This window comes from Hemitrygon akajei, chromosome 10 (assembly GCF_048418815.1).
Source record: "Hemitrygon akajei chromosome 10, sHemAka1.3, whole genome shotgun sequence".
Lineage (NCBI taxonomy): Eukaryota > Metazoa > Chordata > Chondrichthyes > Myliobatiformes > Dasyatidae > Hemitrygon > Hemitrygon akajei.
Genome location: NC_133133.1, coordinates 115,461,863 through 115,482,187, shown reverse-complemented (window position 1 = coordinate 115,482,187; position 20,325 = coordinate 115,461,863). Strand labels below are relative to the sequence as shown.

General features: G+C 43.7%; 1 protein-coding gene across 3 annotated transcripts in view; it reads left to right on the top strand.

Moving 5' to 3' along the window:
- The window catches only part of syt1a (synaptotagmin Ia), a 776,810-nt gene that overhangs the window by 373,662 nt on the left and 382,823 nt on the right, over positions 1-20,325 (top strand). The window contains exon 1 of one of the 3 annotated variants that reach the window (XM_073058794.1): positions 12,588-12,755. The exons of the other annotated variants lie outside the window; for them this stretch is intronic. The gene's annotated coding sequence lies outside the window, so the exon portion shown is untranslated. Of the gene's footprint in view, positions 1-12,587; positions 12,756-20,325 lie in introns of those variants that run through there. 3 annotated transcript variants of the gene reach the window in all.

The window sequence follows — 20,325 nt, the reverse complement described above, 5'->3', positions numbered from 1 at the left end:
CCCCCAACCCTGCACAGACTCCACCACACCTCCGCTGTCTCCTCCCCTGAGCTGTTGCAGCACGCGTGTCTCATAATGAGCACCTGGTCCGTGCACCAGCCAAGGCCACGCAGCTCCCCCGCTGTCAGTCTCGCCAATGAACCAACGAACCGGACTTGCATTGTACTGCATTGCCAATGTCCAACAGGGTCTTGCGATCTCCAGAAGGACATCTAAGACAATAATTCGATTGGGCTATCCAGAGGGATTGGGCGTTGTTTGCACCCATTCCAGTTCTAAGACCTACTTATGTCGGGTGGTTAAGAAGGCATATGGTTTGATGGCCTTCGTTAGCCGAGGGACTGAATTTAAAAGCTGCAAGGTAATATTGCAGCTCAATAGAAGTCTGGTTAGACCACACTTGGAATATTGTGTTTGGTTCTGGTCACCTCATTATAGGAAGGATGTGGAAGCTTTAGAGAGGGTGCAGCGTTTTACCAGGATGATGCCTGGATTAGAGAGCATGTCTTATGAGGATAGATTGAGCGGGCTAGGGCTTTTCTCTTTGGAGAGAAGGAAGATGAGAGGTGACTTGATAGAAGCATATAAGATGATAAGAGGCAGAGATAGAGTGGGTAGGCAGGAACTTCTTCCCAGGGCAGAAATGGTTAATTCAAGGGGGCATAATTTTAAGGTAACTGGAGAAAGGTATAGGGAGATGTCAGAGCTATGTATTTTACACAGAAATGGGTGGGTGATTTCAGATACAGTAGGAGCATTTAAGAGTGCATGGAATGAGCTGCCTGGGGTAATGGTAGTGACTTGGATAGGTATATGGATGATAGGAAAAAGTAGAGGACTGTGTGGGAGGGAAGGGGTAGGTCGATCTTAGAGTGGGTTCAAAGGTTGGCACAACATTGTGCTACTGTGCTGCATTGTTCTGTGTTCTATGTCCTAGATGGGACCCACTAGACTGAGGTCAGGTTGCCAGCTGTGAGTAAGTAAGACCGTTCCAGCCAAAGTCAGAGCAACTTGCAACTCCTTACTTGAACCAGAAGAGTTTTCGTTGTTACACAAAGTACACTGCAGATGCTGTGGTCAAATCAACACCTACAAACAAGCTGGATGAACTCAGCAGGTCGGGCAGCATCCGTTGAAAAACCTCTCTGGTGTTCTTTCCTATAGTGTAGACAATCTGATGCAAGTTAATATGCCAAGTTTAGTGAGTGTCCAGTGCATGATCCTTTCAGAAGATAAATTGTTTTCTCAGTGATTCAGCCTCACCCGTTCCATCAAAGGATATCAATTCAGCCTTTCCAAATCAGCATTTAAGGCCAAGATAGAAAGTAGGGGGAAACACTACAATTTCTTACATTCATTATAGTTTATGTCTCTGATGTCTCCAAAAACCTTTAATGGGAGAGAGAGCTGTTTGTTGTGTTTTATGGCCTCTACAAGGAGCTCATTGTCCAATGAAGATAAAGATAAAAGATTAAAAACTAGCTTCAATTGTCACATGTCCATCTAAATATACAGTGAAATGCATCATTTGCATCAATGACCAATGCAATCTGAAGATGTGCTGGGGGCAGCCCACGAGAGTCGCCATGCTTCCAGTGCCAGCATAACACACCCACAACTCACTAATCCTAACCTTTACTTCTTTAGACTGTGGGTGGAAACCAAGGGAAACCGATGGGGTCACAGGGAGCATGTATTAACTTTTATAGACAACAGCAGAGATGTCACTCAAAAGGAGATATGAGGAGTAAGGATTTCACACTGAGGATGGTGAATACCTGGAATGGGGTGGCTTGAGACAGAAACCATTAAAGGAGTTTGGAGATTTACTTGAATATGAAAGGGGTAGGGGATACAGGTCTAACTCAGGCAAATGGGACCAGTGTGGATAGACCTCATGGTTGCCATGGACAACGTACATTGTAAAGGCCTGTTTATGTGCTGTGATATTCTATAATTCTATGAAAGAGACTAGAAATTGAAACACAATAAAAGGGGGAGTTAAAGTGAGCCATTAGGCCAGAAGAGCTGGAAATAATTGGATTATTTTCCACTGTGATTAACTAGGGGGGTATTTTTACAACCATTATTTTAAAGAAGAAGATCACTAACCCTATACCATCATGCCTATAGGTGACTCCAAAGCCATTAACACTCTGAACTGCCTGCTCATTGTAGGTGGTCAGTAAATATCAGCATTACTTATGACATGGCAATTTTAAAAAAATAGTTTACACGATTTGTCTTCTTTGCCACATTGGTTATTTGTCAGTCTTCATGTATGGATTTTCATAAATTCTACTGTATTTCTTTATTTTCCTGAAAGCACCTGCAAGAAAATGAATCTCAAGTTTGTATATGATAACATATACGTACTTTGAAAGTAAATTTTCTTTGAATTTTGGTCCTCCACGTCCTTTGAATGAATAAGTAAAGAACACAGATGCCTTGTGCAGGAAGGCACAGAGTCGACTGTACTTCCTTAGAAGGTTGGCATCATTCAATGTCTGTAGTGAGATGCTGAAGATGTTCTATAGGTCAGTTGTGGAGAGCGCCCTCTTCTTCGTGGTGGCGTGTTGGGGAGGAAGCATTAAGAAGAGGGACGCCTCACGTCTTAATAAGCTGGTAAGGAAGGCGGGCTCTGTCGTGGGCAAAGTACTGGAGAGTTTAACATCGGTAGCTGAGCGAAGGGCGCTGAGTAGGCTACGGTCAATTATGGAAAACTCTGAACATCCTCTACATAGCACCATCCAGAGACAGAGAAGCAGTTTCAGCGACAGGTTACTATCGATGCAATGCTCCTCAGACAGGATGAAGAGGTCAATACTCCCCAATGCCATTAGGCTTTACAATTCAACCGCCAGGACTTAAGAACTTTTTAAAAGCTATTATTAATGCTTTTTGAGATAGTGATTTAGATGCATATCATATTTTTTTACTGAGTTAAGTATTGTATGTAAGTAGTTTTGCTACAACAAGTGTATGGGACATTGGAAAAAAAAGTTGAATTTCCCCATGGGGATAAATAAAGTATCTATCTATCTATCTATCTATCTATCTATCTATCTATCTATCTATCTATCTATCTATCTATCTATCTATCTATCTATCTATCTATCTATCTATCTAAGTGATTAGACCTCTGGTTTATCTTTGTAAGCAGTCATTCATTGATGAGGCAGCATGAGGTTCAAAAAGAATTCAGGGTCTTTCGGAACTTTTCGTCAGACTACAATCATAGCGAAAAATCACTCATTGGTGAGGCAACGCGAGATTTAGAAAGTACTCGGGGGTCTATTGTAACTTTTCGGTGGGCTGAAAACATTATGGTCTCTTAGGCATTCAACAGGGGCCAATAAAAAGAAGAGGTGTAGGTGGTGCGGCCATTGCGGGAGCAACCATTGTTAGAGTGCACTGTGTTAGACTTTGGCTCAGCAGGCTTGGGTGAGAACTGGCGCAGGCTAGAACTTAAGTTTGAGAAGTTAGAGGTATAACAAGTGTAGGCAGGATGGTAGCTCAGGAGTGGAACGTTCTTCCTGTGAGTGCTGGAATTCTGGGGTAGCTATTGGTCTTCCTGATGACCACATCTGAAGGGAGTACAGCCAACTGCACTTCCTGACTGACAAGGTCAAGGAACTGGAGCTGGAGCTGAATGTACATGGGACAATCTGGAAGGCTGAAAACTTCATATATGAGACTTTCACTGAGGGGGGTCACACCCAGAGTGCAGCTTTCAGAGAGTAGATGGGTGACCACCAGGGGAGCAAGCAGTCAGTGCAGGATTCCATGTGGGTACTCCCCTCAGCAACAAGTATACCCCTTTGGAGGCTGCTGGGGGGATGACTTATGGGGGCACAGCAGCAGCAGCCAGACCTATGGCACTGGGGCCAGCTCTGAGGCTCAGTAGGGAAGGGTAAAGTCAGGCAAAGTGGTAGTGATAGAAGACTCAATAGTTGGGGGGAAAGACGGGAAGTTCCTTGGCTGCGAAAGAGAGACCAGGATGATGTGTTGCCTCCAAGATAGCAGAGTCTGGGATGTCTCAGAGTGGCTGCAGAAGATTCTCAAGAGGCAGGCAGAGGAAGTGGCACACGTTGGCACCAATGACAGAGGAAGAAAGGGGGAAGAGGTCCTGCACATTGAGCACAGGGTGTTAGGGAAGTGGATGAAGAGCAGGACCTGCAAGGTAGTAATCTCTGTGTTACACCCAATCTATTCAGGGCAGAAATAATATGATAGTGCAGACAAATGAGCGGCTCAGGGAGTGGTGCAGGGGGCAGGGTTTCAGATTTCTGGATCACTGGGATCTCTTCTGGGGGAGGTATGACCTGTACAAAAGGATGGGTTACACCTGAACCTGAGGGGGACCAATATCCTTGTGGAAAGGTTTGCTAAAGCTGTTGGGGAAACTAAAAATTAATTTAGCAGGGAGATGGGAACTGCAGTGATAGGATGGAAGAGTTGACATACAAGTCAATGCATTGTGTAGTGAGTCTGTGAGGAAGGACAGGTAGACGATAGGGCAGAATTGCAGTCAGTGGGATGGGTTGCAGTGTAACATGGGGGCAAAAGTTGTATACAGGACTGGAGGTGTTATACTTGAAAGCACATAGTATATGGAATAAAGTAGATGATCTTGTCACACAGTTAGAGATTGGCAGGTATGACGTTGTAGGCATCATGGAGTCGTGGCTGAAAGAAGATCATAATTTGGAGCTTGACATACAAGAATAGACATTAAATCAAAATGACAGGCAGGTAGGCAGAGGGGGTGGGATGGCTCTGTTGGAAAAAAATGAAATTTAATCCTTAGAAAAAGGTGACATATGATCAGAAGATGTAGAATCCTTGATTGAAGAGTTAAGAAACTGCAAGGGTAAAAAAAACCCTAATCAGAGTTATATACAAGCCTCTGAACAGTATCCAGGATGTGGGATATAAATCACAATGGGAATAGTAAAGACAAGGCATGGGGGATTTCAATATGAGACCAGAAGATGTAGGAGCAGAATTAGGCCATTTGGCCCATCGAGTCTGCTCCACCATTTCACCATGGCTGATCCATTTTCCCTCTCAGCTCCACTCGCCTGCCTCCACTCCTGCCATATCTTTTCATGCCCTGACCAAACATATATCAACATTTGCCTTAAATATACGTAAAGGCTTGGGCTCCACAGCTCCCTGTGGTAACAAATTCCATAGATTCACCACTCTCTGGCAAAAGGAATTCTTCTTCACCTCCATTCTAAAAGAACACCCCTCTATTCTGAGACTGTGTCCTCTGGTCTTAGACTCTCCCACCATAGGAAACATCCTCTCCACATCCACTCTATCAAGGCTTTTCACATTTGGCAGGTTCCAAGGGGGTCACCCCTCATTCTTCTGAATTCCATTGAATATAGGTGGACAGCCATCAAACACTCTTCATATGATGCTATTTAACCCTAGAAAATGTTTAGTGAACCTCCTTTGAACCCTCTCCAGTTGCAGCATGTCCTGCAGAGGCTGATAGATTCTAGATTGGTCAGGGCATGAAGAGATACAAGGGGAAGGCGGGAGATTGGGGCTGAGAGTAAAACTGGATCAGCCATGATGAAATGGTGGAGCAGAGTCAATGGGTCAAGTGGCCTAATTCTGCTCCTATGTCTTATGGTCTTACGGTTCTCTCTAAGATAAGACGCCTAAACCTGCTCACAATACTCCAAGAGAGGCCTCAGCAGTGCTTTAGAAAGTCTCAACATTTATATTCTGCTCCCCTTGAAATGAATGCTAACATCACATTTGCCTTTCTCACCACCGACTCAACCTTTAGGGAATCCTGCACAAGGACTCCCAAGTTCCCTTGTGCCTCAGATTTTTGAATTTTCTCTCCATTTATAAAGTAGTCAACCCTTTCATTTCTTCTACTAAAGTGCATGACCATCCACTTCCCATCACCGTATTCCATTTGCCATTTTTTTGTCCATTTTCCTAATCTAAGTCCATCTGTAGCCTCCTTACTTCCTCAAAACTACCTGCCCCTCCACTTAGCTTCGTATTGTCTGGAAACTTTGCAACAAAGCCTTCAATTCCATCATCCAAATTGTTTGACATATAATGTAAAAAGAATTGGTCCCAACAGAGCCCCAGTGGAACACCACTAGTCAGCCTACCTGAAAAGGCCCCCTTTATTCCCACTCTTTGCTTCCTGCCAACCAGCCACTGCTTTATCCAGGCTAGAATCTTTCCTGTAATACCCATGGCATTACAAGAAAGATTCCCAGTCTAGCAGCAGGTAGATTGGGAAAATCAGGTTGGTGCTAAATTCCAAGAAAGGAAGTTTCTAGAATGCCAACAAGACAGCTTTTCAGAGCAGTTTGTGGTTGAGACCACTAGGGGAAAGGCAATTTTGGACTGGCTGTTGAGTAAAGAACCAGATTTGAGATGGGATTTTTAAGGTGAAAGAACCATTAAGGGACAGTGATCATGATATAATAGAATTCACCATGCAGTTTGAGAAGGAGAAACTAAAATCAGACGTATCTGTATTACATTGGAGTAAAAAGCATTAACGAGGTATGAGAGAAGAGCTGGGCAAAATTGATTGGAATAGGACGACGGCAGAACAGCAATGGCTGGTGTTTCTGGGTGATACCCGAAAAGTGCAAGCTAGATACATCCCAAAGATAAAAATGAATTCTAAACAGAGAATGAGGCAATTGTGGCTGACAAGAGAAATCAAAGAGAGCATAAAAGAAAAGTAAAGGGTGTAAAATAGAGCAAAATTAGTGGGAAGCTGGAAGATTGGGAAGCTTTTAAAAACCAACAGAAGGCAACTAAAAGAGCCATAAGAAGAGAAATATGATGGTAAGCTGGCCGATAATGTCAAAGAGGAGTCAAAAGATTTTTTCAAATACATAAAAAGTAAAAGAGAGGTGAGAGTGGATATCGGACCACTGGAAAACCATAGTGTAAAGGTAGAAATGGGGGACAAAGAAATCGCGGACAAACATAACAAGTATTTTGTGTCAGACTTCACTGTGAAAGACACTGCCAGTGTGCCAGGAATTTGAGAGTGTAGTTGCTGTTACTAAGGAGAAGGTGCTTGGGAAGCTGAACGGTGTGAAGGTAGATAAGTCAGCTGTACCAGATGGACAACACCCCAGGGTTCAGAAAGAGGTACCTGAAGAGATTCTGGAGGCATTAGTAGTGATCTTTAAAGAATCACGGGATTCTGGAATAGTTCTGGAGTACTGGAAAATTTGTTTAAGTAGGAAGGGAGGCAGAAGAAAGGAAATTGCAAGCCAGTTAGCCTGACTTCAGTGGCTGGAGTCCATTATAGAAACATAGAAACATAGAAAACCTACAGCACAATACAGGCCCTTCAGCCCACAAAGCTGTGCCGAACATGTCCTTACCTTAGAACAACCTAGGCTTTACCCATAGCCCTCTATTTTTCTAAGCTCCATGTATCCATCCAGGAGTCTTTTTAAAAGACTCTAGCGTTTCTGCCTCCACCAGCGTCATCAGCAGCCCATTCCACGCACTCACCACTCTCTGCGTAAAAAAACTTACCCCTGATATCTCCTCTGTACCTACTTCCAAGCACCTTAAAACTGTGCCCTCTCGTGCTAGCCATTTCAGCCCTGGGATAGCCTCTGACTATCTACACGATCAATGCCTCTCATCATCTTATACACCTCTATCAGGTCACCTCTCATCCTCCGTCACACCAAGGAGAAAAGGCCGAGTTCACTGAACCTATTCTTATAAGGCATGCTCCCCAATCCAGGAAACATCCTTGTAAATCTCCTCTGCACCCTTTCTATGGTTTCCACGTCCTTCCTGTAGTGAGGCAACCAGAACTGAGCACAGTACTCCAAGTGGGGTCTGACCAGGGTCCTATATAGCTGCAACATTACCTCTCAACTCTTAAACTCAATCCCATGATTGATGAAGGCCAATACACCGTATGCCTTCTTAACCACAGAGTCAACCTGCAGAGCAGCTTTGAGTGTCCTATGGACTCGGACCCCAAGATCCCTCTGATCCTCCATACTGCCAAGAGTCTTGCCATTAATGCTATATTCTTTCATCATATTTGACCTACCAAAATAAACCACCTAGAGAGGACTTATTGAGGAGGAGGTCTCAGGGTACTTGGAATCATGTGATAAAGTAAGGTTTCCTTAAGGGAAAATCTTTCCTGACAAATCTGTTGGAATTCATTGAGGAAATAACGGGGGAAGACAGATGAAAGAGAGTCAGTGGATTTTCTGAAAGTCTTTGACAATGTCTGATTAGCAAGATAAGAGTCCATGGTATTACTGCATGGATGAAGTATTAGCTTACTGGCAGAAGACAAAGTGGAAGTATAGCGGGCCCATTCTGGTTGACTACTGGTGACTAGCTGCGTTTCAGATGGATTGCTATTGGGACTGCATCTTTTCACCTTATATGTCATTTATTTGGATGATGGAATTAATGGCTTTGTGACCAAGTTTGCAGACAACACAAAGATGGTTGGAGGAGCAGGTAGTGTTGAGGAAGCAGGTAGTCTACAGAAGAACTTAGACAGATTGGGAGAAAGGGCAAAGAAGTGGCAGATGGAATCCAGTGTCGGGAGGTATATGTTTATGCACTTTGGTAGAAGGAATAAAGGAACAGGCTATCTTCTAAATGTAGAGAAAATTTAAAAAATCAGAGGTGCAAAGGGACTTGGGAGTCCTTGTGCAGGATTCTTTAAAAGTTAACTTGCAGGTTGAATAGGTGGTGAGAAAGGCAAATGCAATGTTATTATTCATTTGGAGAGGACTAGAATATAGGAGCAAGGATGTAATGCTGAGGCTTTATAAGGCATTGATCAGACCGCACTTGGAGTATTGTGAGTAGTTCTGGGCCATTTATCCTAGAAAAGCTGTGCTGGCATTGGAGAGGATCCAGAGAAAGTTCATGAGAATGATTCCGGGAACTAAATGTTTGATCTACGAAGATGGTGTAGAGGCCCTGGGCCTGTACTGGCTGGAGCTTAGGAGAATGAAAGGAGATCTCTTTGAACCTATCGAATATTGAAAGGCCTAGAGAGACTGGATGTGAAGAGGATGTTTCCTATGGTGAGGGAGTCCAGAAGACAGCTTCAAAATACAGTGGCATCCATTTAGATCTGCGATAAGCAGCAATTGTCTTTGCCAGACGGTGGTGAATCTGTGGAATACATTGCCACAAATGACTGTGGAGGTCAAGTCATCAGGTATATTCTTGATTTGTCAGGGCTTCAAAGGTTACAGGAAGAAGGCAGGAAAATGGGGTTGAGAGGATTATAAATCAGCCATGATAGAATGGAGGAGTAGACTTGATGGGCCGAATGGCCTAATTGTGTTCTTTTGTCTTATGGTTCTATGGTCTTACGAAGCCAATGCATGTGGCCACTGAATCAGCGAATTCCATAGCTGTTCAGTTTTCAGCTCAAAGATGAAACGTGAGATTCTGCAAACACTGGAAATGCAGAAATCACACAAAATGCTGGAGGAACTCAGCAGGTCAGGCTGAGACAAATAACAGGCAAGGTTTCAGGCTGAGAACCTTCACCAGGACTGGAAAGGAAGGGGCAGAAGGTGGGGGAAGGGATGCAGTACATGCTGACAAGTGATAGGTGAGATCGAGTGAGGGGGAAGCTGGAGGGTGATAGGTGGACGAGGTAAAAGGCTGAAGAAGAGGGAATATGATAGGAGTGGACAGTGGACCACAGGAGAAAAGGAAGGAGGAAGGACCCAAGAGGAGATGATGGGCAGGTGAGGAGAAAAGAAGGGGTAAGAGGGGATCCAGAATGGGAAATGGAAAAATAGACAAGTGCAAGGGGGAAGAAATTGCCAGAAGTTAAAGAAATAAATGTTCATGCTGTCAGATTGGAAGCCACCCAGACAGGTTGCTCTTCCAACCTGAGGTTAGACTTGTGACCGCAGAGGAGGCCTTGATCAAAGGATAAAGGCCCTAGTTTGACTAGATTATTATTTTTATCTCACCATCATCAGATGATGTGAAGATCAAAGCAAGAAAATCAAAATTAGCAAAGCATAAAAGCAGCTTTACAATTCTTTTTTTTTGTCCCAGGGAGCTAATTGACAGTTTTAACGATCTTCTCCTTTCCCACAGAGCAGCCGTAAGGTTTATAAATATGTGACTTTCAGTTTTATTGCAATTTGAACAAGTGCATTTTCCCACTTCAAATGCTCAGTTGCAGATCAGACTGAATAGCAAATAAATGCAAACATTACTCTGTGACTTTGCTGCATCTATTTTTAGATGCGTAGGGAACAGCGGCCGGACTCTGGACGACCCAGTCTGTGTCTCACGGTGCAGCACTGAGACAGTACAGTGCTGGGTGGAAGCGATAGAGTCAGCCACTGAGCTGGAGTCATAGAGACATACCGTACAGGGGCAGGCCCTTCAGTCCATTGTTTCTGTGCTAACCATCACTTCCCATTGCCTTGAGAAACAAGTGAGCGTAATCAATGCCCCTCCTTCCTTGGTAATTCCGCCTCTCCGTTCTCCCACTGGGGAGAAGATGAAGGTGGACAAGATGAAGAGAGGCATAGATCGAATGGACAGCTAGTGATTTTTTCCTAGGGCAGAAGTGACTAAGACAATGGGGCATTATTTGAAGGAAAGTACGAGGAAAATGTCAGAAGTAGATTTTTTACACAGGGAATGGCAGATACATTAGGGACATTTAAGAGACTCTTAGATAGGCATGAGGATGATCAAAGAAATGCAGGGCTCTGTAGGAGGGAAGGTTTAGATTGATCTTGAGTAGTTTAAATGGTCATCACAACTTCATGGCTGAAGGACCTGTACTGTGCTTTACCCTAGTCTCAAGGACAGCTTCTAACCTGCTGTAGTCAGGCTTGAGTGGACCTGGTGTGCTCTGAAAGAAGCACCCTTGAGCTCCCAACCTGCCTCACTGTGGCCCTTGCATCTTCCTTGCCTACCTGCACTGCTCTTTCTCTGTAACTGAAACACTATATTCTGCACTTACCAGGATACTCTTGGATCTAGGTATGTTCTAGAGTTCCCAAAGGGTAGTCCAAGGGAAGGTTCTCTGCCCATTTTCCTCCGCAGATTTTCCTGAAGTTTATTTTTTTTTGAAAGACAACATTGCTTATTTTCTTAGGACATAGAAATAGGCCATTCAGTCCATCAAGTCTCTGTCAGTCCTATTCCCTCACTTATTCCCCTGCTAACACTTCCAACGTCTCCCCCAATTCTCCCACCACTCACCTACACTCTAGTGGCCATTTACAGAAGCTAATAAACCTACCAACCTGAATCTCTCTTGTGTGTCACTATCTTTAAGAGAAGGTGGACACAAACATACAAGGCAGAAAGAGATTAAATTTATTTGTCACATGTACATCGGAACATAAAGTAAAATATGTCAGCGACCCGCACGGTGCGAGGAAGTGCTGTGGGAAGCCTGCAGGTGTCGTCATGCCTCCGGTGCCAAGGTAGCAGGCAGTAAACCCACAACTCAGAAAGCCAATCGTGGGTCTTTGGTTGTGGGAGGAAACTGAGGCACCCGGAGGAAACCCACGCAGTCACAGGGAGAATTTACAAACTCTTTATAGACAGCGGTGGGAATTGGTGGTCGCTGGTGCTCTAAGCATTGTGCAAACTGCTACACTACCATGTTGCCATCAGAAGCTTACAGTCTTACTGAAGTATAGATAAGGAAAGAGGTTAGCACAGATGTGATGGACCAAAAGGCTCTGTACAATTCTACGACTGTATAAATATGCTGGCTTCCTCTGCTCCTCAGTGCATGCTTCCTCCTTTACTACGGTACAAAGGTGCACAAGCCAGGCACGTCCAGTTCTCAGCTCAGGGGGCTGCAGTCTAAACTGCCTGGGAATCCACAACTAACAATCTGCTTACAAACATCAGCTCCTTTAAGCCGCTTTCCCCAGCCTCCTGATTATTTCCCGGCTCTCCCACATAATTCTTGCTCTGCGTCTGTTGAATAATGACTTCCCTGAAACACAATTTTACAATGACAATAAAAATTTAATTCCTCCCTGCAAAATTATTATTTCATTCAACCACATCACGAGCCACTGAAATCTGCTCAATAATTTATTTGGAGCTGAATTGACGAGGTTATTTGAAATATTTAAGGTGTAAGGAATTCTCAGTGGTGTACAAGTCATAAAGCTTTATATCAGAATTAATACTGGTACTGTTACTTAGCATATATACTGATGGAAGAGTCATTGGTAAGAGGATATTGCCTTTATAATATATATGTATATATTTCCCATCTACTATTTGTGTGTTTGTATATACCTATGTTTCTGTGTATGAACTTGCATATTTCGCTCTATTCTTGTGAGCGTTTATATGCATCAATTTAATTGTTGGGGTGTGTGTATGTGTGTGTGTGTCGATTTCTGTACGTGTTTCCTTCTTTGAGTCCAGTTTAACAAGAAATTAGCATCTACTGCTTCTCGGGGAAAGCCCTCAAATTAATTCCCGTTTTGTTCTCTTGCCTGAGCTACGGAAGAGGGAGATATAAACGTAGCCAGCATCTGTGCATCAGGAGAATCTGTAAGTCTGGGTCCACTGTCAATCTCTGAGCCTCTGTCGAGCGAGCTGTGATCACTGCCCAGTAATTAAGGCAGACAATCTCCTGTATTGATGTGCATGCCTCGAGGGAAGCCCATGTAATTTTGCTCTGCAGAATCGCCGTGTATTCAAAGGTTACAATCAGACCTCAGCGAAAGCAGGTAAGGGATTTATCCATGGTCACTGATGAATCTACTGATTAAGCTGAATTTTAATTGAAGTGATTGAGAGTTAGAAATTGCCCCAGCATTTAAGTAAATGAAATGAGATGGGATAATACTGTAACAATTCCTCTGTAATACACTTTAGAACCGGCATTTGGCAATTCTCATACATGTTATTTCTGATAACAAAATTCAGCTCTGTTAGTTTTTATCAGTCAGCTGCAAATCGGCGGATCGTCACTCTAAATTATTTGGCCACACAATAGGAATTTCAGGATTGATTCAAGATCTATTTGTGCAGTTGTGATATGGCAGGAGGTGAGGGAAACATATCACATGATATTTCATCAAAGTGGGTGTGAAATCATACTATTTAGGAGAATTGTTGTCACTTTATATGTAAATGAGACATTTTTGATTCTCATTACATTTATTGAAGCATTACTGTGGTTTTGCGAAAGAGGGTAGAATAATGTTGTTACAGTTAATGGGCTTCACCCCTCAGTGTTTGGGAAATATAAGTAGAAATGAGACTGGTGTTCATTTTTAATCATGACTCGTGCAGACATAGATTTAATCCACTTGATCTATGTCCCATATGATTTTATAAATTTCTGTAAGGTCATCTATTAGCTTCATCGCTTCAAGAAAACAGTTCCACCTTACCCAGCCTGTCCCTGTGGTAATTTTTAGACTGTAGAACTTCAGTCTATTGGTCATATTGTAGAGTCATAGAGCACTACAGCACAGAAACAGGCCTCTCGACCCATCTAGTCCATACCGGCTTGGTTTTCTGCCTAATCCCATCTACCTGAACCTGGACCATAGCCCTCCACACCCCTCCCATCCCTTTCCCTATCCAAACTTTTCTTCAATGATACAATTGAACCTGCATCCACTGACTGCTCGTTCCACACTCACACCATCCTCTGAGTGAAGAGGTGCCCCTTCAGATTTCCCTTGAATATTTTACCTTTCACCTGGACCAGGCGGACAACAACCCAGGGTTCTGAAGGAGTTAGCCGAAGAGATTGTGGAGGCACATTACATTCCTATTAGTATTTCTTACAAAGACAGAGACTCGTAGAGTATGGAAGCAGGCCCTTTGGCCCAACTGATTCATGCTGACCCTGAGCAAGTGTCTATAGCTTCCTAAACTTTCTTCTATCCATAAACAAGTCCAAATATTTTTAACATTGAAATTGTACCCACCTCTACCACTTCCTCAGACAGTTTGTTCCATATACACACCTGTCACCATGTGAAAGAGTTGCTGCTCAGGTCCTCTTTAAATCTTACCCCTCTCACCTTCAACTTGTGCCCTTTGATTTTAGACTTGCCTACTTGGGAAAAGGACTGTGAACGTCCTGCTTATATGCACCCGCTATGATTTTATAACCTTCTGTAAGGTCAGTACTCAGTCTCCTTCACTCCAGGGAAAACAGTCCCAGACTATCCAGTCTTTCTTTATAATTCAACCCCTCCAGCCTGGCAGCATCCCTCTATGCACCCTCTCCAGTTTAATCACATCATTCCTGTAAGTACATGACCAGAACTGTACAAAAAATTCCACCTGTGGTCTCACCATCATCTTGCATAGCTACAACATGACAGCCCAACTCTTGTACTCAGTGCCCAATTTGATGAAGACAAGTGCATCACCTGCTCGTTTATCTCTGTTGCCACTAAATATTTGTACCCCTATGCTTCTCTGTTCTACAACGCTGCATACTGTAATGTCCAGCCCTGGTTTAACTTCCCAAAGTTAATCACTTCACACTTGTTTGAGATAAATTCTCTTGGCTATTCCTTGAACAGAGAATGCTACAGCACAGTACAGGCCCTTCCGCTCATGATGTTGTGCCAATATTTTTAGCCTACTCTAAGATCGATCCAACCCTTTCCTCCCATTTACCCCTCCATTTTTCTATCGTTCATGTGCCTCAGAGTCTCTTAAATGTCTCTAATGTGTCTGTCTCTACCACCACCTCTAGCAGGGTGTTCCATGTGCCCACCACTCTGTGTTAATAAACCTACTGTACCTCTGACATCCCTCTATACTTTCCTCCAATTACTTTAAAATTATGTCCCCTTGTATTAGCCATTTTGGTTCTGTGAATAATTCTCTGGCTGTCCACTCTATCTATGCCTCTTATCATCACGTACACCTCTGTCAAGTCAACTCTCATCCTCCTTCCCTCCAAAGAGAAAATCCCTAGCTCACTCAACTAGGGCATGCCCTCTAGTCTAGGCAGCATCCTGGTAAATCTCCTCTGCATCTTCTCTAAAGCTTCCACATCTTTCCTATAATGAAACAACCAAAATTGAACACAATTCTCGAGTGTGGTCTAACCATGGTTATATAGAGCGTAACACTTAGTTGTTCTGGATCCTGTTGTAACTTTAGATAATCCATCACGCCCCCAATATTGGCGTCATCCACAAACACTGAACACGCCGCATACGCACTCTATTCAAGTTGTTAACATATATGACAAACACCAGTGGACCAGCTGTGATCCCTGCGGTACATCGTTGGTCACAGGCCTCCAGTCTGAAAAACAACCCATCTGTGTCTTGCCTCTTCCCCTTCTACCAAGCCAATGGGCAACCTTCTATGGATGTCATGTGAACTAACCTTCCAGACCAGCCGACAAATCCTTGTCTAAAGCCTTCCTGAAGACATGATAGACAATATCTATTGATTTGCCCTCTTTGAAAAACTAAAAGAATTGTAAGGCACAATTTCCCAAGCATCAAGTCATACTATCTCTAATCAGTCCTTGCCTTTCCAAATGCAGATAGATCCTCCAGTAAATTTCAAGAAGGGGAGTAGGGATAACTCTGGGAATGATAGACCAGTGAGCCTTACTTCAGTAGTGGGCAACTGTTGGAATGGACTCTTCGAGATAGGATCTATAAGCATAGGCTGATTAGGAATAGTCAACATGGCTTTGTGAGAAGCAGGTCATGCCTCACCAGTCTGACTGAATTCCTTGAAGAAGTGACAAAACAGATTGATGAAGGAAGAGCAGTGGATGCAGTGTATATGGATTTTAGTAAGGCATTTGGCAAGGTTCCCCATGATAAACTCATTCAGAATGTCAGAAGGCAATGGGATCCACATTAGCATCCTCTCTGTGAACATGTGGGTTTCCTCCGGGTGTTCGGGTTTCGTCCCCCAGTCCAAAGACATACCTGTGAGTAGGTTAATTAGTTATTGTAAATTGGCCCATAATAAGGCTAAGGTTAAATCATTGGGTTGCTGGTGGCATGGCTTGAAGAGCCAGAAGTGTCTGAATAAGTAAATTGATAAATACATACAGGGAAATGTGGCTGCATGGGTTCAGAATTGGCTTGGCATGGAAGACAGAGATTGGTTGTAGATTCAATGCATTCGGCTTGGAATTCAGAGACAAGCGGTTTTCTGCAGGGATCTATATCTGGGACTCCTGCCCTTCACGATTTTTATAAATGACTTGGACGAAGAAGTGGAAGGGTGAGTTAATGGGTTTGCATATGACAGGTTCAGCTGCCCAGAGCCAGTTGAGAGGGTTCACTGGAATGGCTGTTGATGGAGCACAGAGGAATGTAGTGCCAACAGGCTGTGAGGGAGGCCACCATCCTTGTGTGACTTATAGAAACAAAACTAATACAGCACAGAACAGGCTATTTTGCCCATGATGTTGTGCATTTTAACCTACTCTAATGCCAATCTAAGACTTCTCTCCCATATTGCTCTCTGGTATTCTTTCATCCATGTGCCTACCTAATAGCCTCTTAAATGTCTGATCAAAGTTCAAAGTAAATTTATTATTAAAGTACGTATGTCACTCCATACCACCCTGAGGTTCATTTTCTTGCAGGCATACTCAATAAATCCAATAACCATAATAGATTCCAAAAATCTATTTATTATATAAAATATGCACATACTGTATATATGATATGAAGAGTCCTTGACACTTAGTCCATAGGTTGGTGGGAACAGTTCAGTGATGGGACAAATGACATTGAGTGAAGTTATCCCCTCTGGTTCAGGAGCCTGATGATTGAGGGGTAATAACTATTCCTGAAGCTGGGGCTCCTGGACCTTCTTCGTGAGAAGAGAGCATGAGCTGGGTGGTTGGAATCCCTGAAAATGGATTCTGCTTTCCTGCGATAACTCTCCATGCAGATATGCTCAGTGGAGAGGAGGGCCTGGCACTCGATGGACTGGGCCACATCCATTGCTTTTTGTAGGATTTTCCTTTCAAGGGCTTTGATGTTCCCATGCAAGGCGGTGATGCCGCCAGTCCACCAAACATTTATAGAAGTTAGTCAAAGTTATAGATGACATGCTGAATCTTTGCAAACTCTTAAGGAAGTAGAGGTGCTGCTGTGCTTTCTTCGTAATGACACTTACGTGCTGGACCCAGGACAGATCCTCTGAGATGATAACACCGAGGAATTTAAAGTTACTAACCCTCTCCACCTCTGGTCCCCGATGAGGACCGGCTCATGGACATCTGGTTTCCTCCTCCTGAAGTCAATAATTGGTTCCTTGGTCTTGCTGACATTCAGGAAGAAGTTGCTGTTATGGCACCACACAGCCAGATTTTCAATCTCCCTCGTTTATGCTGATTCATCACCCCCTTTGATTCAGCCTACGACAGTGGCGAAAGTCTCCCCAACATCAAGAGAAAGAGAGAGGGAGTGTGACCGCTCAACTATAGAGACCTCCGTCTATACATCCGTCGCAGTGAAATTCTTCTCCCGCAGCGCTCAGTCAGCAACACTGGCCTGGAATCGGCAGTCCACAGGATCGCACCCCAGAAGCTCCATCTTCCACCTGCAGCTGGAGAGCGTTGGAAAACAGCCGGCCGGCAGGCTCCACGAGTGGGAACTCATCTGCCATGAAAAACTGCAGTTTTGCAGTGCCGTTGCAGATCAGGGACCTCAATAGAACCCCAGCCACCTTGAAAAGGTGAAAAAAAGAGACATTAAAGAGAAGTTAAGCTGTTTCCACAGTGAGCTCAAAGAGGCAGCCACTTGGCACCATCTTAACTCCACCCACACATCTTAACCCTTTGAGCCAAACCACCCAGTAACCGCCAATTTAATCCTGGCTTAATCACGGGACAATTAATAATGACCAATTAACCTAGCAACAATTTACCAATTAACCTATGCCTCTTATAATCATATACACCTCTATTAAGTTGCCTCTTATCCTCCTTCTCTCCAAAGACAAACGTGTACGTCGAAAGATGTGTCTTCCATACCACCATACAAATCAATTCAATGCATTACAATGCACAACAGCATGTTCTCCGGATAATTAGAGTGCCAAGGTAGTGTAGCAGTTAGTGCAACGATATTACAGCTCAGGACATTGGAGTTCAGTCTTGATGCCATCTGTAAGGGGTCTGTACATGATTGCAAAGGGGTCTTCCAGGTGCTCCTGTTTCACCCCACAGCCCAAGTGATACTGGTTAGTAATTCATCGGTCTTTGTAAAGTACCTTGTGCTTAGCATAGGGTTAAGTCGGCATGGAGGTGGCGTGGTGCAGCTCGTTGCGCCAGAAGGGCCTGTTCCATGCTGTATCGCTAAATAAAATAAATAAAGAACTCATAAATGCGAGGTGTTGCATTTCAGTAAGATGAACCAGGCCAAGACATATGCAATAATCTGTAGGAAACTGGGGTGTGTTGTAGAACTGAGAATTCCAGGGATACTACTGTCCTCAGTGCCCTACCATTCACTACATGAGTCCTACCCCAGTTGGATGTGTTCCGGTGCACGGGAAGTTTTGTACTTGAGAGACCAGTGGAGGATAAACCACGATATTAATGAGCTTTTCATCACTTATTGAATTATGAGAGCTCGGTAGCACTAAGAAACAAAGAGAGATGGGGAAAGCTAATAGCACTCGGCACAGACAAATGCATTTTGGTATAATTAAATCCACAGCCAAGCACACTTAAGTCGTTTGGATCTTCCGTGACTCATTCAATAGAAGCCTTTCTTCTTTGTTAACAAGGAAATTACACACCGATCAAATCAACTTCCAACAGAGCAGGGAATCAACGGATAAACTGATGAATCAAGTGGAAAACTCTAAGGCAGTGATTCACGTTTGGTTGAGGCAGTGGGTGTGAAGTTGCCGATGTGTCAGAAATGAACTTGGTTCAGCGATGGTTACTTTCCTGCAGACAAAAACACAAGAGATTCTGCAGATGCTGGGATTCATGAGCAACACACACAAAATGCTGGAGAAACTCAGCAAGTCGGGCAGCATAAATGGAGAGAAATAAACAGTCAACATTTTGGGCTGAGAACTAATGAAGTCAGATAAACAGGCCAGCACAAGTTAGATGGGCAGAAGGGACTTTGTCTGTGCCATAGCATTCTAATGATTAGGATTATTTGTCATATGTACATACAGTGAAATGCACCATTTGAGTGAAAAACCAACACACTCTAGAGACTGTGCTGGGGACAGCCTGCAAGAGTCACCACACTTCTGGTGCCAACATAGCATGCCCACAACTTACTAACCCTAACTAACCTGTACGTCTTTAATGTACACTTGTCTTTTCAGACAATACCAGAGTACATGGAGGACTCCCACATGGTCATAGGGAGAACATACGAACTTCTCTCAGACAGAGGCAGGAGTTGCAAACTGATCACTGTAAAACGTCGCACTATCTGCTGTTCTATTCGGCCACCCTCGATGACTGCAGCTCTTTGTGTGCGTTGCTCCCTTTCTTGCAGTCATTGGGTTTTTGAACTGACCCACACAACACTTTCCCTACCTCAGCAACAGAACACTACAGCCCACCTCCGACACCACAATGGACATCTCTGATTGTGTCCGTGTTTTCAAAGTCAAAGTCAAATTTATTGCCACGTGCACAAGTCCACAGTGAAAGTCTGACGCGTCAGAGCGTCAGCATTCACAAGAAGGTTGAACAGAAGCCACTCTTCTTGAACCTGGCACACAAACATTCACCATGTCTGCATGCACTTTTGTGATGAGTTGCTGCCCCATGATTGGCTAATTAGGTGTTTGCATTAATGAGCAGGTGTACAGGTGTACCTAATAAAGTGGCCACTGAGTGTGTTTAATTTATATTCTGAGGGTTGTTTATACCTTCGTGACTGTGGTGCTACTGCAAGTAAGATTTTAACTGTACCTCAGCATACTTGTGCCCATGACACTTGACTGAGCGTTTAATGACCTGCCTGTGAAATGTCATAGATATACGAGCCATTGACAAGGTAGGAAATCACTGGTTAGGTGAGATCAAAACTTAAGTAAGGTAGAGGCTTCTATGACAAAATCACATACCAACAGGATAGTCCTCATTGACTACAGCTCAGCATTCAACAATAGCAACACACACAAAATGCTGGTGGAACACAGCAGGCCAGGCAGCATCTATAGGGAGAAGCACTGTCAATGTTTTGGGCCGAGACCCTTCGTCAGGACTAACCGAAAGGAAAGATAGTAAGAGATTTGAAAGTAGTGGGGGGAGGGGGAAATGCGAAATGATAGTAGACCGGAGGGGGTGGGATGAAG